General features: G+C 35.0%; 1 protein-coding gene and 1 pseudogene across 1 annotated transcript in view; both read left to right on the forward strand.

Annotated features, from left to right (window-relative positions):
• Nucleotides 1-24,352, forward strand: part of LOC134259803 (tripartite motif-containing protein 2-like) — a 56,141-nt gene that overhangs the window by 8,863 nt on the left and 22,926 nt on the right. The window lies entirely within an intron of this gene.
• On the forward strand, nucleotides 8,032-24,009 carry LOC134259813 (uncharacterized; annotated as a pseudogene).

Genomic DNA, 24,352 nt, shown 5'->3' on the forward strand with positions numbered 1-24,352 from the left:
AAGGACATGGACAGACTATTTAAATTACAAAAAAGGGCAGCAAGGATTATTCTTGACGCAAGTACTGATTCCTCACCTAAACCACTATTTGAGAAACTTGGATGGTTAACTATTTATGAGCTAGCTGATCTGTACAAAAACATATTATTATACAAAATTTTCAGCGGAATGACTCCCGAATATCTTCATAATTTATTTGAATTTCATTCTTCAACTTCCTATAACCTGCGATCTGAAACTAATTACGATCTTAAATTACCAAAATTTCATACAAACTTATTCAAGACCTCTTTTCAGTACTCAGGTGTACATCTATGGAATAAACTTCCACAATACATTAGACTCACTCAATCTTTACAAGCATTTAAACGTAATGTAGAAAATTACATTATCAGCTGTCGCTCAATTACTTGAGCATATGTTTATGATCGTCATATTTCTGTATTGTCATATTTCTGTACATGGACACTGTATTCATAATTTGTGATTGTAATTCCTATTATATATGATGAATTGTATCTTGTATCTTTTGTAATTGATGTATAGAGGGCCCTGGGGAAGAATAGTGCATGCACTAACCAGGTTACCTTCTTTAAATAAAGTTTTATTATTATTATTATTATTATTATTATATTTTTTCCAAATGTAGTAACATTTAAATGTGTAGTATACTGTGTTCCAGTCTTGATCGTTTTATTTTATCTGTAGATATTGTTGTTGTATAAAATGAACATTTGTTTATTATAAAGAGATATAAAGTTCAAGTATTATCAAGTATGCCCAATTTGTTTTTAATCATTGGATACGTTATCTATAAATTTAAATCAATCATGTTAATTGAATTGTGGCTGTAAAATTTTGATTAAGAAGTGTATAGTACTGTGCAATGTTTCATTGATGATTCAATAAAATGTGTAACTGTTGGCATAATACATTTTAATTATTACAAGTTTTTCATCCATCATCTTTTATCCATAATGACAACCTAAATGTTAATTTATATAATTATTTTGATAAAAATTACTTAATTTTTGCGACACCTCATTTTCGGGAGACAGCCATTTCCTCTTCATAAGCGAGATACAATTTTCATGAATTGTGGTTATTGCACTATATATAATCTATAAGAAAAATTAATATATGCAAGAGTGACATTTTAGCGAGCACACCATATTGTGTAATTACGAGAAAATAAAGCTCTTGCAAATAAAAAGTGATTTACAGTATATGAATATTATTTTGATACCACTTGAGCACACTTTAAAACCTGTCTCCTCTATAAAAATTTTGATTTCTCGATTAATTTTTATACCCGCACTTTCTAAAGAAAGTTCGGGTATATTGTTGTTACTCATGTCCGTCCGTCCGTCCGTCCGTCCGTCCGTCCGTCCGTCCGTCTGTCACACTTTTCTTCCCTGAACTCCTCTTACATTTTACAAAGTAGCCTAATCATCTTTTGGGAGATGGTTGGTGGTGTCATGTAGATGTGCAGTAAGGTTTCGGAATTTTGATTTTGCCCCGGGGGGTCAAATGGGGGTCGAAAAATGACGTTTTTTATGCAAAAAGCCTCGTCTTCCCTGAACTCCTCTTACATTTTACACAGTAGGCTAATCATCTTTTGGGAGATGGTTGGTGGTGTCATGTAGATGTGCAGTAAGGTTTCAGAATTTTGATTTTGCCTGGGGGGGGTCAAATGGGGGTCGAAAAATGACGTTTTTTATCAAAAAGCCCCGTCTTCCCTGAACTCCTCTTACATTTTACACAGTAGCCTAATCATCTTTTGGGAGATGGTTGGTGGTGTCATGTAGATGTGCAGTAAGGTTTCAGAATTTTGATTTTGCCTGGGGGGGGGGTCAAATGGGGTCGAAAAATGACGTTTTTATGCAAAAAGCCCCGTCTTCCCTGAACTCCTCTTACATTTTACACAGTAGCCTAATCATCTTTCGGGAGATGGTTGATAGTGTCATGTAGATGTGCAGTAAGGTTTCGGAATTTTGATTTTGCCCCGGGGGGTCAAATGGGGGTCGAAAAATGACATCTTTTATGCAAAAAGCCCCGTCTTCCCTGAACTCCTCTTACATTTTACACAGTAGCCTAATCATCTTTTGGGAGATGGTTGGTGGTGTCATGTAGATGTGCAGTAAGGTTTCAGAATTTTGATTTTGCCTGGGGGGATCACATGGGGGTCGAAAAATGACGTTTTTTATGCAAAAAGCCCCGTCTTCCCTGAACTCCTCTTACATTTTACACAGTAGCCTAATCATCTTTTGGGAGATGGTTGGTGGTGTCATGTAGATGTGCAGTAAGGTTTCGGAATTTAGATTTTGCCCTGGGGGGTCAAATGGGGGTCGAAAAATGACGTTTTTTATGCAAAAAGCCCCGTCTTCCCTGAACTCCTCTTACATTTTACACAGTAGCCTAATCATCTTTGGGGAGATGGTTGATAGTGTCATGTAGATGTGCAGTAAGGTTTTGGAATTTTGATTTTGCCTGGGGGGGTCAAATGGGGGTCGAAAAATGACGTTTTTTATGCAAAAAGCCTCTTCTTCCCTTAACTCTTCTTACATTTTAAACTGTTTCCTAATCATCTTTTGGGAGATGGTTGGTGGTGTCATGTAGATGTGCAGTAAGGTTTCGGAATTTTGATTTTGCCCCGGGGTGTCAAATGGGGGTCGAAAACTGACGTTTTTTTATGCAAAAAGCCCCGTCTTCCCTGAACTTCTCTTACATTTTACACAGTAGCCTTATCATCTTTTGGGAGATGGTTGGTGGTGTCATGTATATGTGCAGTAAGGTTTCGGAATTTTGATTTTGCCTGGGGGGGTCAAATGGGGGTCGAAAAATGACGTTTTTTATACAAAAAGTCCCGTCTTCCCTGAACTCCTCTTACATTTTACACAGTAGCCTAATCATCTTTTGGGAGATGGTTGGTGGTGTCATGTAGATGTGCAGTAAGGTTTCGGAATTTTGATTTTGCCCCGGGGGGTCAAATGGGGGTCGAAAAATGACGTTTTTTTATGCAAAAAGCCCCGTCTTTCCTGAACTTCTCTTACATTTTACACAGTAGCCTTATCATCTTTGGGGAGATGGTTGGTGATGGTCGGGGGGACTAATGGGGTCGAAAAATGATGTTTTAAAAATGTCTTAAATCATTTCTTTAAAACTAGGCGAAATACAAATTAAAAGGGATGGAGGTCAAGATCACAGGAATGTGCAAGGTGAAGTTGAGTAGCTTCACTAATACATATCAGCATATTATGTTTGATAAAAAATATCTTGAATGATTTAATGAAACTGAGCTTAACACTTTTTCTAAAAAAAGAGAGGTCAAAGGAAAGGTTGGGGCCAAAATGTTGTTGCAGTTGAAAAGCTTATATCAGTATGAATTTACTATTAGCATATGAAGTTTGATAAAACTATAATTAATGGTTTATTTAAAACTTAGATAAACACATATTTTAAAAAGTGAGGTCAAGGTCAAAGGAAAATTCAAGGTCAAAATAAGTTGATGTATTAATAGCTCTCAGCAGTATGTATCAGCATATGGAGTTTGATAAGTATATCTTGAATTGTTTATTCAAAACTGATCTAGACATTAATTTTAGAAAAGTGGGTCAAGGTCAAAGGAAAGGTCAAGGTAAAAAAGAGTGAAGCATTGTAAAGCTTACATCAGTATGTATCATCATGTGAAGATTCATTACACAACTTGAATGGTTTCTTTAAAATAAAGCTAAACACTAATATAAAGAGAAGTTAAGTAAAGGTCAAAGGAAAGGTCAAAGTCAAAAAATATTGCTGCAGTTGGATATTTACATCAGTATGCATCAGCATATGAGCTTTGATAAAAATATCTAGAAAGTTTCTTTGAGCCCGATGGAAAGACAGATGGAAGGGTGGAGGACGGACATGACAAAACTATACATGTATTCCTAATCATGGTGTGGCATAGACACTTGAATCTACACTATATGAGGATGTTTCCATCTATCAAGATTATACAAGCAAATTCAAAGAATTGTGGTCCTCTGCTTTCTGTGTTTTAGTGAATGGGATGCTATAATTTATGGCAGATTGTGTCTACAATATGCACCCCTATCATATATCAATTTTTTAAAATTGGGTCAAAGGGGAAAAATCATAGCATGCTCTGAAACATTTTGTTGCAGGTAATGTACATGTCAAATAGGAAAGTCCTATATCTCTTTTGAATCAAAAGTCATATATACATGTACAATATAATATTTTTGAAAAGTAGGTTAAACTTCTAGGTCAAGATCACAGAGTCAAAAGTCATAATATATTTAGAAAAGTCTTTTCACATGTAATGTACATGTATAATTTAAATGCCCTATCTTTTCTCTTTCAAAACGATCAATTTAAAATGTTAATTTTTGGAAAGTAGGTAAAACTTTAAGGTCAAGGTCTCACTTGGGTTAAAAAATCATAGTATATCTAGAACGTTTTGTGGCAATGTACATGTCAAATATGAAGGCACTATCTCTTATAATTCAAAAGTTATGACCAAGGTTAAATTTATTGTGACAGATGCACATACTAGCTGTCAATAAGATGGACAGACTGACAGACTAATGAGATTTAATGTCCCCTCCCTTCCCCAAAATGGGGGACAATAATGCCCTTGCTGTTCTTGAGAAGAAGATTTATGATGGAAAAAATCCCCTGCATATTTCTTAACGCAAATCAATATTGTGTTTTTATGTCATTTTGTTTGTTGTTAAACATCCCTCTCAGGAATTTTTCACTCATATGGAGACACCACTACTTGAAAAATAATGAGGACAAATTAGATTTGAGGTCAACATTCATTTTAGGAGTTTTTAACCATTAAGACGTAAAGAAATATTAACTCGATCCTTCCCCTCACCCCTTCCCAGACCCCTGTTTGTTCATGTATGCAAACTACTACTTGTTTTTACATTTAAAAAAATGTTTATACAAATAGTTTAATGTGGTCCATCTCTGAATGATTTTCATTCCTAATTCTAGGAAGATAGGTTGACACAAATTCATGAATAAAAGTCAAGTAATCTTATCATTGATGCACTTTTATTTAATTTAATGCAGTCATATTAATATTGTGAACATTTCTAGGAGAGTGGGGATGACCTCCAGGGGTTCATAACCTTTATACCATTAAATTTACATAACATAATAACACAAAAAACAAAATTATGTATAGTCAAATGGAAAAAGTTTCCTACCATTTAGGAGTCATATTATCATTTGTCATTACAGGGACAGGGAGTGGATTGGGAGAACCCCCCCCCCCCCCGAAATTTGCAGGACTATAATATATACTGAAGCAAATAAAATGACTTTGGATGCCCTCTACCCTAGAAAACAGACCCCACCATAACTTCTCCTCTTTTTTGCTTCTCAGGAAATTCTGGTCTGGAAATCCCCCCCCCCCCCTCGGGCTCCCTCCCAGAAAAAAAATTCTGTATCTTGTAACTGAATGTAACGTCGATAACGGGCGATAACTCTTCAGAATGTGAAATTCGTCTTATTGCAGCATCGGATGACCTTTGATCCTTTAAACTTTAACCTAGCCAGTTGCATTTCAGACTAGATCTATTTTACCCAAATTTATACCCAAACTTGTACTTACCGACTGTCATTATAAGGTCCCATAAACTTCATGAAATATAATCCAATTAAAACACAAAATAATTCCTACTGACATACATGCAATGATGTGTACACAACACTAGTACTGCACGTGCAGTGCTATATAAAAATGATAATGGTAAAACTAGTACCCCGGTACTTAAGTTAGGTAGTACGTAACGCATTAGCCCAATGTGATGCAGGTGTTCAGATTCATGTATAGTACAAGAACAAATTTAAAATTATCACGTACAAAATATGTTTTATCATAACTTTGCCATCTAGGCCTATTTCCAAAAACAGGAAAATGGTGTGTATGTGTGTATGTGTGTTGATGGGAGAGGGGTGGGGGTTGACTAAATTAATTGGGTATATGGCCGCTTTCAAGGTTTTTCTGCCCAATCAAATATAAAAAAAGTTTGTACATTTTGAAAAAATCATCAAAAACGCTTTACACTAATTTGAAAAATATTATTTGTTGTTGATCTATATGAGAAAATAGATTTAAAAAGTTCCAATTTGGCACTATCACACCTAATTTACATCATTAATTAAATCCTGTTGTTTAATTTCAGACTGGTAATGAATTAAGAATATGAAATACCTATAAGATCGAGGCCTATGGGTCACATGGTCACCTGAGAATATTTTGCTCAATTTGATGAATATACATGTATTATGTGAATTATTGAATTATATTGATTTTTCCTTGGTAAAGCCCAATTTGAAGGAGTGTGCATATAGAGGCAAACACCATAGTGCGGGTATTACCGTCTCATGACAGCATCTAGTTTTACTTGACAATGGTACATGTACTTATTATATATTTCAATTTTCAAATAAAAATCTGTAAACTTCACTTATAAAATGAAACTATAAATTTAATTTAGGTCAAAATATCAATTGAATAAATTTTCTGAGTTAATTTTGATGATCACACTTAATTTTTTCATGTTTATTTTTAAAATTTTAAACATTGTGATGCAAAGATGCCATTCCTAAAACGCAAAATTTTAAAGTTGTCAAAGTCTGTTCAGTTTATTGTATTAAGGCCTGGTATACATGTCAATTTGAGCTCTTAAAAAAATCTAGTTTGGTATTTATTATTTTCTCCTCAATCTTTATAGATCCAACTGTTATACGTGAACACCGACCCTTTAGATGAGACCGTAAAAGTATAAACCAAGGTCCCGTGTAGCAGGAAAATGACACACCCCCGCTACTCAATGATCCTGATTGTCAAGTATACAGGTCATAATTTCCAAGCCTCCATCGGCAAGTCGTGGCGTCTCCATATTAGTGAAGAATTCTCGAGAGCGACGTTAAACAATAAAGATTTTTTATGAACACTGTTGAGACATTAAAGAACAGGGATAATTTTTTAATCTCATGAATCTATACCTAGGCCAATCAAAGTTGGATAAAAAAAAAACCGAAGTATTAAACTATAATGAGGAAAAATGCGTGTCATTTGCACAAAAGGATCATCGTTGTCAAGTTTTATAACCATAGCGATTTTTTTTTATAAATAAGAATTTATTACGTTTATATAATATTAATTTTTTATTTGTATATTACCTAACTATTTGCTTTTTGGAATTAAAATAACTTTGTTTTCATTTTTCTGAGCAGTGATAGACGGGAAACGTCGATCTATATTATTTTAGCTACATCTCAACTATTTAGGGACAATCATGAATGGTATAATAAAAAGATTGTTTTTTATGTTCAAAGATTTATAAATGATAATAAAAATGGAGCAATGTGGGTCTGAAGATCTTCAGATTAGAGATGAGTGAACCAAAGGTATTTTAAAACTGAGGAGTGGGAATCATAGGCATTTATGAAAAGTAAAAAATAAGGGGGAGTGGTCTCCAAGTGGGTTTAATGCTGTAAGAGCGATAACTCTAATTTTCAGAACGGCAACAAATTCAGAAATATGGAGATGGTGAAACAGGGTCGAGACATTTTTAAATGAAAAAAAAGAGAACTGATGAATTCCTTTTCACAAATATAAGGCAAGTTTCTCAGTGGCTACCATGGTAGATATTATTATTTCGAAATTATTCATAGAAACTGTTCGTTGCTATTCTACTTTCGTTTTATGTATAAATTTTCATGATACTTTTTCGGTGTCGTATCATTCTGTAGATCCTAATATATTTATTTAATTGATTCCAACTATAACTTCTTGTAATTTCAAATTAACAAATGTGATCGATACATTTTTATGGTATGTTAAATATGTACATACCTTTGGTACCCGTTTGGGGGTTCGACCAGACTGGTTATACAAGGATGATCAGGAAGTGCTATGAATATTCATTTAGCAGTTAAAAATACTATTCAATTAAATGCTGGGCTAATTTTAATACTTAAACATTTCTTGATTTATAGAACTTCAGTCTGCAGAAAGTATGGACCCCCGCCACAGTGCCCAGGATGTGATCAGATGTGACCTTTGTGAGACATCTATAGTACAGATCTAGATGTACTGTGATTTCTGTCATGTCAACCTTTGTAAACCCTGTATTGGAGAACACATTGCTGATGACTATGCTAAACATCAAATTGTCCCATTCCAACAAAGAAAGTCAACTTTGATTTATCCAAAGTGTGCAACACATCCAACCAAAACTTGTGAATTAAAATGCAAGGAATGTGACATTTATGTCTGCCCTTCATGTTTTACGTCAAATCAACATAAAGGACATCATTTTTCAGAACTGTCAGAAATATACAACTCAAAGAAAAATGATATCACAAAAGATACAGTGGAATTAGAAAACATTATTTCTCCAACATATGAAGAAATCACAAACGATCTAGAAACACAGATAGCTAACTTGGATGGAGAATATGAGAAACTTACAACAGCAGTGACAGAACATGGAAAACAATGGCACAGAGAAATTGACAATGTCATCAACGCGCTGAAAAAAGAAATTGAAGATTTGAAAGGCAAACACTTTGACATTCTCAAGAAACATGTACAAGAAGTGAAACAAATACAGTCTCTTATTGAACAAACTCTGCTCAACCTGAAGGAAATTGAAGAATCAAATGAAGTGTCCATGACCATAGAATACAGCTCCAGAAACAAAGAATTCAGCAAACTTCCTCCTAAAGTTCAAGTATCACTACCAATGTTTAATCTTAAACCAGTAGACAGAGAACAGATTTACAAGTTGTTTGGATCTCTCATACCATTATCTACTACAACAGAAGAAAATGGCTACAACTGAAGACACCAGTAAAATCAAGCAGAAAACTGCTAGAAGAACCAGAACTTACCACTACTATAAATACTGGGTATGAAGACCTTCGTAGTGTTGCCTGTCTCAGTGAAGAAGAAATTTGGACAAGTGGAGAAGTCAGTGATATGAAATGCTTTAGCATTCAAGGTTCACTTATAAAGACAATCACAAAAAAATCAGGGGATTTCCAAATGATATAGCAGTGACGGGTGATGGAGATCTAGTGTACTCTGATGGAAGAGAAAAAACTGTGTATAAAGTGAAAAATGGGCAAACAGAGGAGATGATCAGACTACAGGGCTGGAGACCTCAACAACTCTGTGTCTCCTCCTCTGGTGATATCCTGCTTACAATGTTCAGTTATGATAAAACACAATCCAAAGTTGTACGTTACTCAGGCTCCACAGAGAAACAAACAATCCAGTTTGATGATGAGGGTAAACCGCTGTATTCAGGAAATATCAAGCTTAAATACCTCAGTGAGAACAGAAACCTGGATATCTGTGTGGCTGACAGTGAAGCTGGTGCTGTAGTGGTGGTCAATCAGGCTGGAAAACTTCGATTTAGATACACCGGTCATCCTTCTACCACAAAGAACAAACCATTTAATCCTTACGGAATCACAACAGACAGCCAGAGTCAGATCCTGACAGCAGACTATAATAACCACTGTATCCACATCCTAGATCAGGACGGACAGTTCCTCCGTTATATAGATAACGGTGATCTGGAGAATCCACTTGGTTTATGTGTGTATATGAATAATTTGTTTGTTGCTGAGTTGAAAGGAAAAGTTAAGAAAATTAAATATCTGGAATAAAGATCTTTGTATATGACTATATATGCCTGTGAAAGTGTATAGGGTGTCATCATGACTCTATTTTGTAAATAAAAATGTTTCATTATGTAAGTTATAATTTTATTCTGATTTATGTTGTTTAAAATTATCTTTCAAGTTATCAGAATATGTAAGTGTAGATTACATCAACATAAAGAAATATAATTTAGTTGTCACAGCAAATTGTAATGTCAATGAAAGGATGTTTCATTGTTATGATAAAGATAAAACATTGGATATAATTATTTTATTATTTGCTGATTTTTACTTTTAATGGAATTAATTGTCACTCCTTAAAATAATTCTTTTTTAAGTCCTTATGATTGTAGGAACTATTTACATATTCATGATATTTAAGACATAAAATTGTTGAGAAACTTGAAGGAAAGTATTACTTTAATATGATTTCTAAAATAAGCCTCTTTGATGAATTTGAAATTCCCAATAAAAATACGCGGGTTATAGTTAAGGCAGCACACAGATCAGAATTCGGCGAATTAAAACTTTGTCTATATTATGTAACACTTAGAAATCGGAAAAGTCATGGATAAAACTTTTGCTATCATTATGCCTTCTATAGACTTCAATGGGACTTATACTACAGGAAGCACTTCACCACGACGTCACCACGACGTCACCACTTGACGTCTATAATTAGAAAAAATGCCGTAATGAAAAAGTGAAAAGTTCAACACTACCCCGGGGATAATTAATTTAAATTTGTAATAATAGCTATGTAAAAACATATCTGTGCCATGAAAAGTGCTGCTACAATCCTACTGTCCTATCACAGAAATAATTATTCAACACTTTCGGACAAACCTTCCCAAAATATTTACACTTTTTTCATAAGATCGAAAAAATTGCATCAATTCCCGTACACCATACGATTCTAGCAGCACTTTCTAAAATCAATAGACTAAGAACTTTAGATAGAAACAAACATTAAGTTTTAAAGTGTGCGGCGTAGTGTTTAACTTTTGCAACTTTTTTGTTACGAAAGACAGAGGAAAGGCTGATCGGCGAGTAAACACCCTGTCTGCTTTTATTTTACGAAGAAATAGTAAAATATATGAGCATACCTTATTAGCTTTATTCCCACATGAATCACACATGATATTCATTGTAAATGCTTTTAAGAAGAAGTTGTGGTTTTAGCTTTATTGCGCCCTAAAAATGTAATGATATCAAAAAGTTTTGAAACTGGCTTAAATATTAGTTAAATAAATGACTCTGATAAGTCAGGAGAGAATATGGCATGAAGGTTTACCATTCCGCAAATATGACGTCGTTAATTTGAGGGATTTCTCTATATTCAACAGAAAAAGCCTCAAAATGACCCATTTTAAGGGTGATTTTCCTTTCGAAAACAGTGTCCACAGCCGTCGCCCACGTTAATATTTTGATATTTTGTGCAAAATTCAATAACAAATCACATATCTCAAGATCTTTTTGGGCGATGCCTGTGGACAATGTTATCTGAAAGAAAATTCCATTGAAAATTGGTGTCTTCTGCAACTTTTTCAGAAAATACGGGAAAATGAACATGTTTACGACGTCATAATTAGCATTTAAATACACATGTGAGAGAAATGACTTGTATGATTTTTCTGCATTGAATTTCAATTATTGAAAAAGCATGAGTTTTCAACTTTTACACCAGTTTCATTTTTTAGAAAATCACAGGGCAAAATTTGTATGGAAACCATACCTTCTTCTTTCCGATTTCTTGTCAAGTTGTGTTTGTTTACATGAAATGATGAATTCTCGTTACGTTTCACTTTCAATCTGCTAGTGCATGATCAACAGTTATGACGTCACGGGTTTGGTATTTAACCCTATGATAAATACAGGGACCCAGAAACGACAAAATTCCATTTATATTTTGCCTCTGCATACTTGATTCACTTTTACGACCTCAAGTCAATCTTAGATATCGATTTTAAGAAATTGCTATCTCTAAACTTCACGTCATATAGCTTATTTTGACCTCATATCATATTGCCAAGTAGAATATTTGGTTGTAACCTTAACATACCTGCGTATGCCGTATGTTGGATCATTTAATTGATTTTTTTTTCTGTCTAAAATATTAATGCTTTGATTTTATATAGCATTGTGTACTTGGTCAGTATGTCCTTAATTATATTTATCACTCATTGCCTGTGTGGCACAGTGCTGGAGTGTCTACTCTCGAGTCACAGAATAAAGAGTTGATGATTAAGTAATGGGTTCGAATCTCACAAGACCAGTCCTTTGGATGCGTAAATCAAGGTCCTGTGTCACAGTAGATGTTGACACGAAAAGATCCCTTATTCTACAAATTGTAAGTTTTGTTTTCAATTGATGACTCTGGGGGATAGGACGGGGTCACAATGGGGGATCAAAGTTTCAGAGAATTTCTTTAATAAACCTCCTAAATAATACAATGGGGGACCAAATTTTTACAAAGGAATGTTTATAGGAAAAGTAGAAATCTTCGAAGTCATGATTAGTCATATTGATATGAAAGTATCCTCAGGAACTTCAACCCACATTGAAACTTTTCAATACAAAAACTAATTTGTGATTTTTCCTTGCCAATGTGCTGAGGTGCAAATAATGGCCAATAGGCCTCTTGTTAGAGACCAGATCAACAATCTGTCAGAATTTTCATGGGTAACATTTGAATCCATCATATTTTGATTTTAGTCTAAAGATATGTTAATGGGTACCTGACTACTTGACTTCAAATTTCCTATCAACTTCCCTTACTTATGTAGCAATGTACCCTTATCACCTATGTGGAATTTACGTCTCTGAGTTGATTCAGAGCAAGAGCATGCTCTACTTACCAAGTTTCTAAATTAAGGCAAGATATTGACAAACAAGTGGATGAAACAAGAACAATCTCATTTAAAGACGTCAACATCATTAGCAAGTTGATGACAATCTATCATTAAGTAAACTGTTGACTGCCTTTTTGCATACTATATACACACTGAATTGTTTACGGCCATGGATTTTCCCCTTTTTTCAATCACGACAAAAGCACAATTAAGGCGGATGTGACCGGTTTTGACACATTTAACTAAGGGGCATTAATGATTTGACCATCGATACCTTAGCTGTACTCATTGTTTATGTATAATAATCAAAATAATGTTTTATTTTTCTTCGATTAAAGACAATTTATGATTACTTCCTTTACATATTAATTCATGTACAGCAAACACTGTTCCCCAAGATGCTGTGGATCTAGATTGTGACACATTTGTGAAAAATTTGAATCCTTCTTAATCTTACATTTAAGAAATAAGGTATCAATTTTTGAGTGTTATTGGGATGTAAAACGGGTTGGTCACGTGATCAAATACCATATCCGAAAGGCTTTATGGAAGATTTGATCATTTGCCAACCCGTTTTACATCCCAATAACACTCAAAAATATGATACCTTATTACTTATATTTACATTTGTGACTTATTCACACTTTAAATTTGCCTGATTGTGACTTTTATCGTGTGAAATGTATTATTTTTCAAACCCAACGACATGTATGTAATCCACTGAACGCGCGTCGACCCTTTATGACGTCACTGAGAAATTACGTCGAACGTTTATCCATACGAACATCTATGACCTTTTGACCCCGTACCTGTATTTATACAGTTATAAAAACGCTTGCTTTCAGTAGTTTAATAAAGGTAAACATTTGCAAATGTAAATATATACAAATATAAATAAGTGTGTGTGTGTGTAAATATTGGCTACAGTTTTAGCATTAGATGTTGATAGACAAATGTTGGAAAAACATTGGACAAAAAACTTCTTTAAGCCTTTGGAGCTTCAATTCTGGCATAAAAACGAACTACATCTGAATATAACTGAACTATAATTATACACAACATGCCTTGTTATAGAACATGGATGCATTCAAATGAACAAGAGGAGCATTTGTTATAGTTTTAAATATTTTAATATCACATACTAAGAACAATATAATAATTCTCTTAACACATGTACATATACACATTCATTTTAGTCATCTCACAAATATCACACATAAATCAACATTACAAATATCTTGCACACATTACCACACAAAATAATAACATTTATGAAAATTAGTTAGATCACAGTTTTGTTTTATTTAAAACATAGACTTCTTAGACGTCCTTATGTATTTAGCCGTTGACACTCTTTGATAACTCCTTCTGGTGGTGCCTCGATGGACTCCAAACGTTTCCTGCGATGAGGTGGACATACCACGTGTGTTGCTTTGGCAGTGATTAGTCCTAACGAGATCTGAAAATACAGTAAAGGTGATGAAATTGTTTAATATTTCATGTATGTAAAAGAAATCAATATCTTAAAAGAGCCATATTGTCATTATTCTCAGGCTATTTATAAGCCTCCTCAAAAAGAAGAGTTTCTTGAGGGAATAAATCTTTTCTGTTGTAAAAAAAATTTGATTTATTTCATTAATTTTATATTATTTTTTCAATTCTTACTGCTAGGAAATTAACAATTCAAAAACGCTTTAAATATTCAATATTTCACATAAGAGACCTTTCTTGATCATGGAGCCTCTTTAATTTTGTGTGGTGGATCCAAGTTTCGTCCATCTTTCAAAAGGCCAGACAATGTGTGTGGCGTTATCTACAACTTTTCTTAAATTATAATAATATAATAAGGAAAGAAAGGGCATGACAAATTATCAGAATTGAAATGCACTTTATAAACAGCAAAGATTTTAAAGGTTTCTTTAGTTTATGCAAGTTCTGTGTAGAAAAAAGTATATTTAACAAAAAACTTGACCATATAGCATTCAAAACAGAGAGTGTGCTACAATGAAAAATTTTAAGAACCCGCATTGAGTAGATACTGATAAAATTTTGACAAAAATTTGCTATGGGCATATGCATGTATAAACAGGAAGTTGGCATCAGATTTGTATCTCATCATTTGACATACTATAATAAATCATGTGTTAAAATTTTAAAAAGCATTTGAATGAGTAATTACTGAGAGAAACTGCGTCAGAAATTTGATGTAAACAGATACATGTTAGACTAGTACAGACATAGGTAATTAAAGATTACAAAGCTCATATCCAAAAGTGTTATCTATATAACTAAAGTAAATCTCACTTCATATATTTTTCTTGTAAGCACATGCATCTCAGTATCAATATCCATGCAAGTTTGGTTTTGAATTAAGGCTTAAAAGTTATTGAAAAAATGATAATGGACCTACTCCAAAAAGTTTAACCTATTCACTTATCAAGAAAATGTCTTTCAAATCCAACATCCGAAGCAAATCCGAATGCAATCCTTAGGTGCATTACCATAACATGCAAGATTAATTACGGAGCTAGTCCAAAACATTACCTCTCTCACTAATCTAGAAAATGTGGATCAAACGCCGAAGCAAATCTAGAAATGTTATACTATTTATACTTATTGGTAAAAGTATGACTAATATTTACTCTGCCAGAAAATGTGCATGAGACGTAACATACAAAGCAGAATAGAGAGTGTCCATCTGTAGAATTGCATTATCTATTCATGTTTGGTCCAGTTAGGGCTTAAGGGCTTATTGAAACTTGAACTTTAACCTGCTTCAAAGGTTTTACCTGGACAATACAGTTTGAAAATTATTTAAACACAATTTGAAGGATTAAACAAGTTTAAAACTAAAGATGTCGCTGTTAATAAAATTTAAATAATATTTTTTTAGAAAGTAAAAGACAAGGTCAAAGAAAAAAATCAAGATCAGAAGGTATCATGAAATTGATTAGCTCTCATCAAAATGTATCAGCTTTTAAAGTTTGATGAGAACATTACGAATAGCATTTTGAAGCTAGTAAAAAAGAAATGTGTGAAAAGTTGAGTGAAGGTCAAAGGAAAGATCAAAGTCAATGAATATTGACGAAGCCTAGTTGTTCCATCAAAATGAAATAATATAATTATATAAAGTTAGATAAAAATATCTTGCAAAGCTTCTTTGCTAAAACAAATTAAAAAAACGTAAGATCAATGTTAAAGGAAAAGTCAAAAATGTTCACGCATTTGTATAGCACTCGTCAATACGTACATGTATAAGCAAGTGAAGTTTAGTTGAATTATCTTCAAGTTGATACATGTAATTTCTTTGATTATGATCTAAGCGCAAAGTTTTTCGAAAGGATGGAATACGGACATGAAACACTTTATATAAGGAGTCCATATAATTAGCGGGCATTACGATATATTTTTATTTACCTCCTCTTACTTTACCCATCTACATGTAAGTATGAACTGACAAATGTATGATTAGTAAAGACTTTAATTTTCACTTTCCATTGTCAATAATCTACAGTAGTACAATTACAATGGATTGAAAGGCATTGCTTATAGTAAAAAAAATTTAAGAGTATTTTTTGATTCAATTAATCTTTATATAAGTTGTGCTAAGAGCAATAACTATATCTTTGTATCTTCATTTTTTAGAACTTCAATGAAAAGAATATTATGAATTTGAATAAGTTTTTACATTATGTTAATTCTTTAATTAATTATCAAAAGATGCCCTAACCTTGGGCCTTTATACTAAAGATAACAAAATACTTCTATTTAATTATTTATATTTATTTGGCGATATGGACCACGGCTGCATTAAACAAATAAGGGAGCCCAGCATCAATTCTTGCCTTGGTGGCGTCCCTACAAATAAACAAATAAGGGAGCCCAGCATCAATTCTTGCTTTGGTGGCGTCCCCACAAATAAATAAGCATTAGTGGTGAGCCCTGGGAACAGATGCTCGCCTGCTTGGACAATAATTGCAAAATTCAATCAATTCTGCACCAAGTCATATATTAAGATTATAGGTAAGGCACTATTGGTGAGCCAAATATCCGCTTGGGCAATATGTTCCTCCAGGTAGGATCCGATTTCAGCCGTGACGATTTGGGCAAGTCCTTGCTGCGGGTATGGATTAAGGCTTTATATTATCTGGAAAAGAAAACAGAACAAAACACGAGAAGGCAGCAGATAAATTCCAATAACATATTACTTTTATTAAAGGGTGAGGTTGGGGGGGATGGGGGGGGTTGAAATTTTGCAGAAACTTGATTTTTTGTGCTCGACGTCACAGGTTTTGGTGCTTGGGTTCAACTAATAACCCCAAAACCCTGAGAACAGGATGGCACTAAATACAGGTCTAGGACCAGAATGATACCTCCAAAAGCCGCAGTACTAAAACGCTTAATGGCACTTTGATAAATGGATTTAACCTTAAGTGGTTAAATCACATTATCAAAAGATGCCCTAACCTTGGGCCTTTATACTAAAGATAACAAAATACTTCTATTTAATTATTTATATTTATTTGGCTATATGGGCCACGGCTGCATTAAACAAATAAGGGAGCCCAGCATCAATTCTTGCCTTGGTGGCGTCCCTACAAATAAACAAATAAGGGAGCCCAGCATCAATTCTTGCTTTGGTGGCGTCCCCACAAATAAACAAGCATTAGTGGTGAGCCCTGGGAACAGATGCTCGCCTGCTTGGACAATAATTGCAAAATTCAATCAATTCTGCACCAAGTCATATATTAAGATTATAGGTAAGGCACTAATGGTGAGCCAAATATCCGCCATGAGCCTATGCTTCAAGCATTGGCTGCGCCACCAGTAGGGCAGTCGGGATAAAGAAAGGGAGTCGATATTAAAATCGATAATTACCTGACTCATGTTTACGTCCTCCAATAGTGTAATTTATGGCAATAATAAATACTTGGTAATATAACAAGACCAAGAAAATAAAGACTTTATGTCAGTGCAAATACATACACCCTCAACAGTCTATGGGCAAAAAGGGGGTCAATATAAAGATAGATAATTACCTGACTCTTGTTTATGTCCTCCAATAGTGGAATTTATGAGAATAATCAATGCTTGGTAAAAATAAAATGACCAAGAAAATAAAAGACTTTATGTCAATACAAATACATAGGCCCTCAACGGTCTATGGGCAAGAGCAAAAAAATTGACTTGGTGCATGACAGTACAAATACATAGACTCTCAATAGTCTATGGACAGTAAATAAAATAGTACCATGACTAAAATCTAGTCATGGCGCAGCCATGGCCCATTTCCCCATCTCTTGGGGACACGTTAACTGAATTGTTAATCAAAAATACTTACCAAGCCTGTTGCAACCTATACAAAAAAGAGTTATTACCCATCTCAGATTATTGAAAAAGGTGAACCTTATGTTTAGAAAAAATGCCTCTGTTGACCCTATGTAACTCTGGATACAATACTGATTTTCTTGTAAAATAAAATTTATGTTTAACAATGGAAGACCCAATAATCCATATTCTCTTTACACCTATAAAGATTTAACAAAGGAAAAATCAGTGATGCTTGATTTATTTACATGTTAACTCCTAATGTACTTGTACAGACACTGAGATTTCAATCTACCCCAAATGGCAATGTCTTTTTCATTTGCCCCGTTGGCCCAGGCAGTTATGGCTGCACCTATGCGGAAGGAGGGAGTTTTACGATTTTGCATGCTTAACCCCACATTTTACAGAGGCCATTTTGAAAACAGATGACACCTGATACCTTGTCACTAGACTACCCCAGATGTGGCAAAATTGCTTAATAGATGCTAGGTCTCAATTGCATAAATGATAAAATTAGATGCACTGGGAACACTGCCTGAAAAGTGGCCGTTAGTGGAATTGTTGCCCCCCTCCCCTCTTGCTCAGTTTTGGAGTGTTTAAGGACAATGAGGACCTGATTATTATGTTTGTGATAAGTTACACCCCCGGCTTGAATAGTGTGACCAGGGTCATGTACTGGATTCTGAGCCAGCTCCCCCATTCTAAAATGACCAAAAAATGCTGAGAACAGGACAGATTCGAAAAGAGGTTTGCATATTGTGGGCAGCAACTTAAGGATTCTGGACAACATTGTGAAAGTGACTGGTTTACCTTAGTTGACGGGGACATTTTTTCTGCCCAAGCCTACCAGGGTTTTTCTGAGTAATAATACTCGTGTTGAATCAGGAAGGTTGCAGAGTTTACAAAAATAATATATCCCAGAAATGTACGACTTAACAGTGTTTGGTGAGTACTGCTTATACGATAGGTAGGAGACAAAAATGACTAATAAGTTGTAATGGTGAGGCCACTCTTCCGTGTCAAAATTCTTTTTGAATAATATATAAGTTAACTAGTCCTTGAGCTGCCCCAATTTGTCTGATTGTATGCAAATTGTCATTTCTTGAGTGTTAATTTCTAAGCCCCAAAAGTCAAATGTTTGTAGGTCCCACAGTTTTTCATGAGCTAAGGGGATGGAACTAAATGCCGACATATACATGTTTAAGCCTAGCACAATCTTGGCTGCCCTCCCTTCCTGCTACCAAGGAAACATCTAAATAATGAACCACATTGTTGCTTTTGGCCTGCTGCTTAAGTACCCATTCTAAAAAGGTAGAAAATTTCTCAAACTTGGAACAGCTTATAGAAAATCCAAAGGGCAAGCCCTTACCTAAAAATATCATACACTGAATTTGAAGCCTAATAATTCATAATCTGCTCTGTGAATCATTAATAAGCTAACTGCATTTTCGTCTAATCTAGCAATTTTTGTGCCTGCACCTAATTTTGCAAGCTCGTCTAATGTATCATCAAATGATGAGCAAATAACTGAGCAATGCTCCTTACTAATAAAATCATTGACGCTAGACCCTGGGGGTAAGACAAGTGATGAATCAATATGTAAGAATTTTAACCCCCTTTCTTTTGTACCATGCCCACTGGAGACGACCTAAGGTTCAGGAGAAGCGGGCTGATCACCTGGACCTGCAACTCTGCCTAACATGATTTCATTAACGACCAACTGAACAGCTTCATACTGTAACCCAGACCTGGATTTAAAATTATTACAGTCAGTGGCCACTCAAGGCCCTTCGTAACATAACCTAAAACCATTATGGTATGTAAAACCCCGCAAAAGTTCTAAGGCTACCAGGCCAAGTGGGTGATATGCTAACATTTTGCCTAATCTACATGTAGGTACATTAATAGGGCTTGCTGCAATATTACTAAGGTCTAGCTGGTTGGGTATAAGGTGCTCTAATAGCTTAGCACGGTGCTGTGGGTCTCCCGGGTAGCTGAGGCTGCCATGTTGCTTGCAGATCGGTTGACCTAAAATTCAAACTAAAGCCTGGGGATGTCTTGTGTTTAATGTATGGATGGTTATATGAACATATCAACATTAATGTTTGTATTTACATACGAGTTTATTACATATGCCCTTGTAATTGAATTCACAACACTTAAGGAGGAGGGGGTGAGGTGTGGAAATATGTGTGCTAGGGGCTTTATATATATATAAACAAGAGTCATAACTCATAATCGACAACAGCAAATGAGAAAGATATGGGTTAGCCTCCTTCTTGAGCCTGAACTGGATGTCATAGCTACGCCACCTGAGTGTCTTTACTCTACTTGCCCCTAACCTAATAGTAGGAATATATTGAACAATTGAACTCTGCTCTTGGGATGGGCTGAGGCGTATATGGATGCGTCAATTAGAAAAACATCCGTCTGAATGTCGTCAATTATCTTTGCTTTAGCTTTGAGGGCCAGGGTGGGGCTACCCTCTTTCATGGAAAAATACCTAGTCTCATCATTTGGATTGACACCATATGAATTTTCAACTAACAAAAATTTTAAGCTATAATTTTTTAACATTATTATTATTTTTTTTAATGACATTTTACGGTCATTATGTAGCTTAGTGTTGATGCAGAGTAATTGTCGTTTATCAAAAACGGTTCTGTACCCTGGCTCTGTTCCCGTGTGGCCATTGGGGGTTTCCAGTGGCTCTATGGGCACTGGGGGGTTGGTTGGTCTCACTCTGCTTGCTTTGGTTATTTGCTATGCACGGCTTCTGAAGCTTGTTGCAACTGCTCATTAGATAAACTAAGGCGGCTGGCTCCTGCTTTCCCTGGTTCCAGGTTGACCTTGCCTGGCCTGAGATGGAGGAGCGCCATCGTTGCGTTGCGCTTGGCGCGTCTTCCTGTCTTCTTGGTAATGCGTCAACTTAATGTTTTGGGCATTGTCGTTGGCGTTATGATGCTCGTTATGAAATACACACAAAAACAAAACATTAAACTCTGACAAAAAACAGTCGGATTATGGAAACAATTACTGGAATTTATGCCTATGTATCTAAGACCACGTGTAGCTAGGCGAACGGAAGCAAGGGAAAAAATAAAATAAATGTAGGCCTAGGCCCTAATATTAAAATCAGATAATAATGCAATAATCGTGTTCAAAATATTTAACAGGGAGCGAACACGATCTACGATGCTTCGCAAGACAATAAAGAAATTTCGCCAAAGGCAGTTGAGCACGTGGGAAAAGAATTCAATGCTAGAAACACGTCTTACCTCATTGAAATTTTGCAGAAACTTGATTTTTTGCGCTCGACGTCACAGGTTTTGGAGCTTGGGTTCAACTAATAACCCCAAAACCCTGAGAACAGGATGGCACTAAATACAGGTCCAGGACCAGAATGATACCTCCAAAAGCCGCAGTACTAAAAAGCTTCATGGCACTTTGATAAATGGATTTAACCTTAAGTGGTTAAATCACATTAAAAAATACATTTTTAAACTGATTTTTTCTGGTTTATTTATGTCCAGTATATTAAAAATGTGATTTTTATAATATACATTGAACTATATTCAATGAAAACAAATGCACTCTGAACCCATGACATTTTAATTAGCAGTTGCATACCTTAATTAAAAACTAGATGGAATGATATATTATCAAATGAATTGAAATCATTATTAGATGAGGAGGCTCTGAAATATATGTAAAGGTGTACATTAATATATATATTGAAGTTATGGGGTCTAATCAAAACACTTGAAACAAGAGAATTTGACAGTGAGATAGGGACGGGACACTTCTTGACTAAAAAACCTTGGAACCCCAACCCCCTCACTAAAAAAACATGGACCTCTGGTAAAATGAGAAAAAAATCATACAAATGAAGCTAGATAGAAGTAAGCGCCCCTATTACCTCACCACACCGTTCCTTCGCCCATTCTACGATAAAAGGTTCTTTCTAATTTTTGAAAGCTTACTTTTTTACCTGAACAGAAATTTCTGGGTTTCTTTTAATAAGGGTGGACCCCCCACCCTTAAAAAAAGATTCCTGGATCCACGCCTACAAGCATGTTAAAGTTGCAAGAAAGATAAAAATTGACAAAAAAATCTTAGAGTGCAAAGTATGTCATTATGGCGGTTTGCACGGAGAGCGACATGTTACAAACTATGAATTAAAAGAATCGAAATACAGGAGAACAGACAACTGTCTCACCACATCTGTCATCTGATTGTTAGCAAGTGAGGTAAGTTTCATTTGATGGAAATTAAAATATCTTTACGCAAATATGCTTTCGGTTTGCATATTTCTCGACGAAGCTGACAAGGTCATCCAAGGTTTACGTTAAAAGATTTTATTTCATTTTATGACCAAGTTCACAGTTAGCTTTAGACCGAAAGAAATAATTTTATTAAATAGTCGATGAATTTCACTATCACATATTCCTCTTATTTCTAGAACTTTACTTGAGTCGCCATGGATCCCCGCCACAGTGCCCAGGATGTGATCAGATGTGACCTTTGTGAGACATCTATAGTACTGATGTACTGTGATTTTTGTCATGTCAACCTTTGTAAACACTGTATTGGAGAACACATTGCAGATGAATATGACAAACATAAAATTGTCCCATTCCAAAAAAAGAAATCAACCTTGATTTATCCTAAGTGTACAACACATCCAACTAAAACTTGTGAAGTAAAATGCAAGGAATGTAACATTCATGTCTGCCCTTCATGTTTTACATCAAATCAACATAAAGGGCACAATTTTTTAGAACTTTTAGAAATACACAACTCAAAGAAAGATGATATCGCAAAAGATACAGAGGAATTACAAAACATTATTTCTCCAACATACGAAAAAATCACAAATTATCTAGAAACAAAGATAGCTAACTTGGATGGAGAATATGAAAAACTTACAACAGCAGTGACAGAACATGGAAAACAATGGCACAGAGAAATTGACAATGTAATCAACACGCTGAAAAAAGAAATTGATGTTTTAAAAGGAAAACACTCTGACATTCTCAGGAAACATACAGAAAAGGTAAAACAAATACAGTCTCTTATTGAACAAACTCTTATCAACCTGAAAGAAATTGAGGAATCGAATGGAGTGTCCATGACCACAGAATACAGCTCGAGAAATAAAGAATTCAGCAAACTTCCTCCCAAAGTTCAAATATCAATGACAATATTTAATGCTAAACCAGTAGATAGAGAGCAGTTTTACAAGTTGTTTGGGTCTCTTGCACCTTTATCTACGACAACAGAAGAAAATGGCTACAAACTGAAAAAAAACAGAAACATCAAGCAGAGGACTCCTGGAAGAACCAGAACGTATCACTACCGTAGATACTGGGTATGTAAAACTCCGCTCTGTTGCCTGTCTCCGTGAAGAAGAAATCTGGACAAGTGGGCATAGCATCAGTGATATGAAATGCTTTGACATTCAAGGTTCACTTATTAAGACAATAACAAAAAATTCAGGGGGATTTCCAAATGATATATCAGTGACAGGTGATGGGGATCTGTTGTACACTGATGGGATAACAAGGACTGTGAATAAAGTGAAGAATGGACAGACAGAGATGATCAGACTACAGGGCTGGAGACCTCGTAATCTCTGTGCCACCGTGATCTCCTGGTTACCATGTACAGTGATGATAAAACACAATCCAAAGTTGTTCGTTACTCAGACTTCATAGAGAAACAAACAATCCAGTTTGATGATGATGGTAAACCTCTGTATTCTGGAAAAAGCAAAATTAAGTACATCAGTGAGGACAGAAACCTAGATATCTGTGTGGTTGACTGTGGAGCTGGTACTGTAGTGGTGGTCAACAAGACTGGTAAACTTCAATTTAGATACACTGATCATCCTTCCTCTACAAAGATCAAACCATTTATACCTCGTGGTATCACAACAGACAGCCAGAGTCAGATCCTGACAGCAGACCATGATAACCACTGTATCCACATCCTAGACCAGGACGGACAGTTTCTCCTTTATATAGATAACTGTGATCTGAAGTATCCATATGGTTTGTGTGTGAATGAAGATCACTTATTTGTTGCAGAGTGAAATGGAAATGTTAAAAAAATTAAATATCTGGAATAGACATGTTTGTGTATGAATAAATATATCCTTGTGTATATCATTATTGTATATCTATTTTGTAAATAAAATTGCTTTATTAGATAAGTTATAATTGTGAAAACATTTTGTTTATTGTCATCTCCCTCGGGAGATGACACATTAAGATTGTATGCCGGAAGTGAAGTCCTAGTGTAAGCCTCCATTAATCTTTCGGGAGTCTTCGATGTTTTACAGAGTTCCAAGTAGCCTGTAAACTGGTTTTATTTTAGAAGAACTAGCTTAGAAGTGTGTGATCTACTGTCGGTTTAGGCCTATTTGAAAGCCAAGGAAAATTTAGAAAAGAAGTACGATGCTTATAAATATC

This window comes from Saccostrea cucullata, unplaced genomic scaffold, assembly GCF_032062105.1.
Source record: "Saccostrea cucullata isolate Sc308-1 unplaced genomic scaffold, CSIRO_AGI_Scuc_v1 ctg3305, whole genome shotgun sequence".
Classification (NCBI taxonomy): Eukaryota; Metazoa; Mollusca; class Bivalvia; order Ostreida; family Ostreidae; genus Saccostrea; species Saccostrea cuccullata.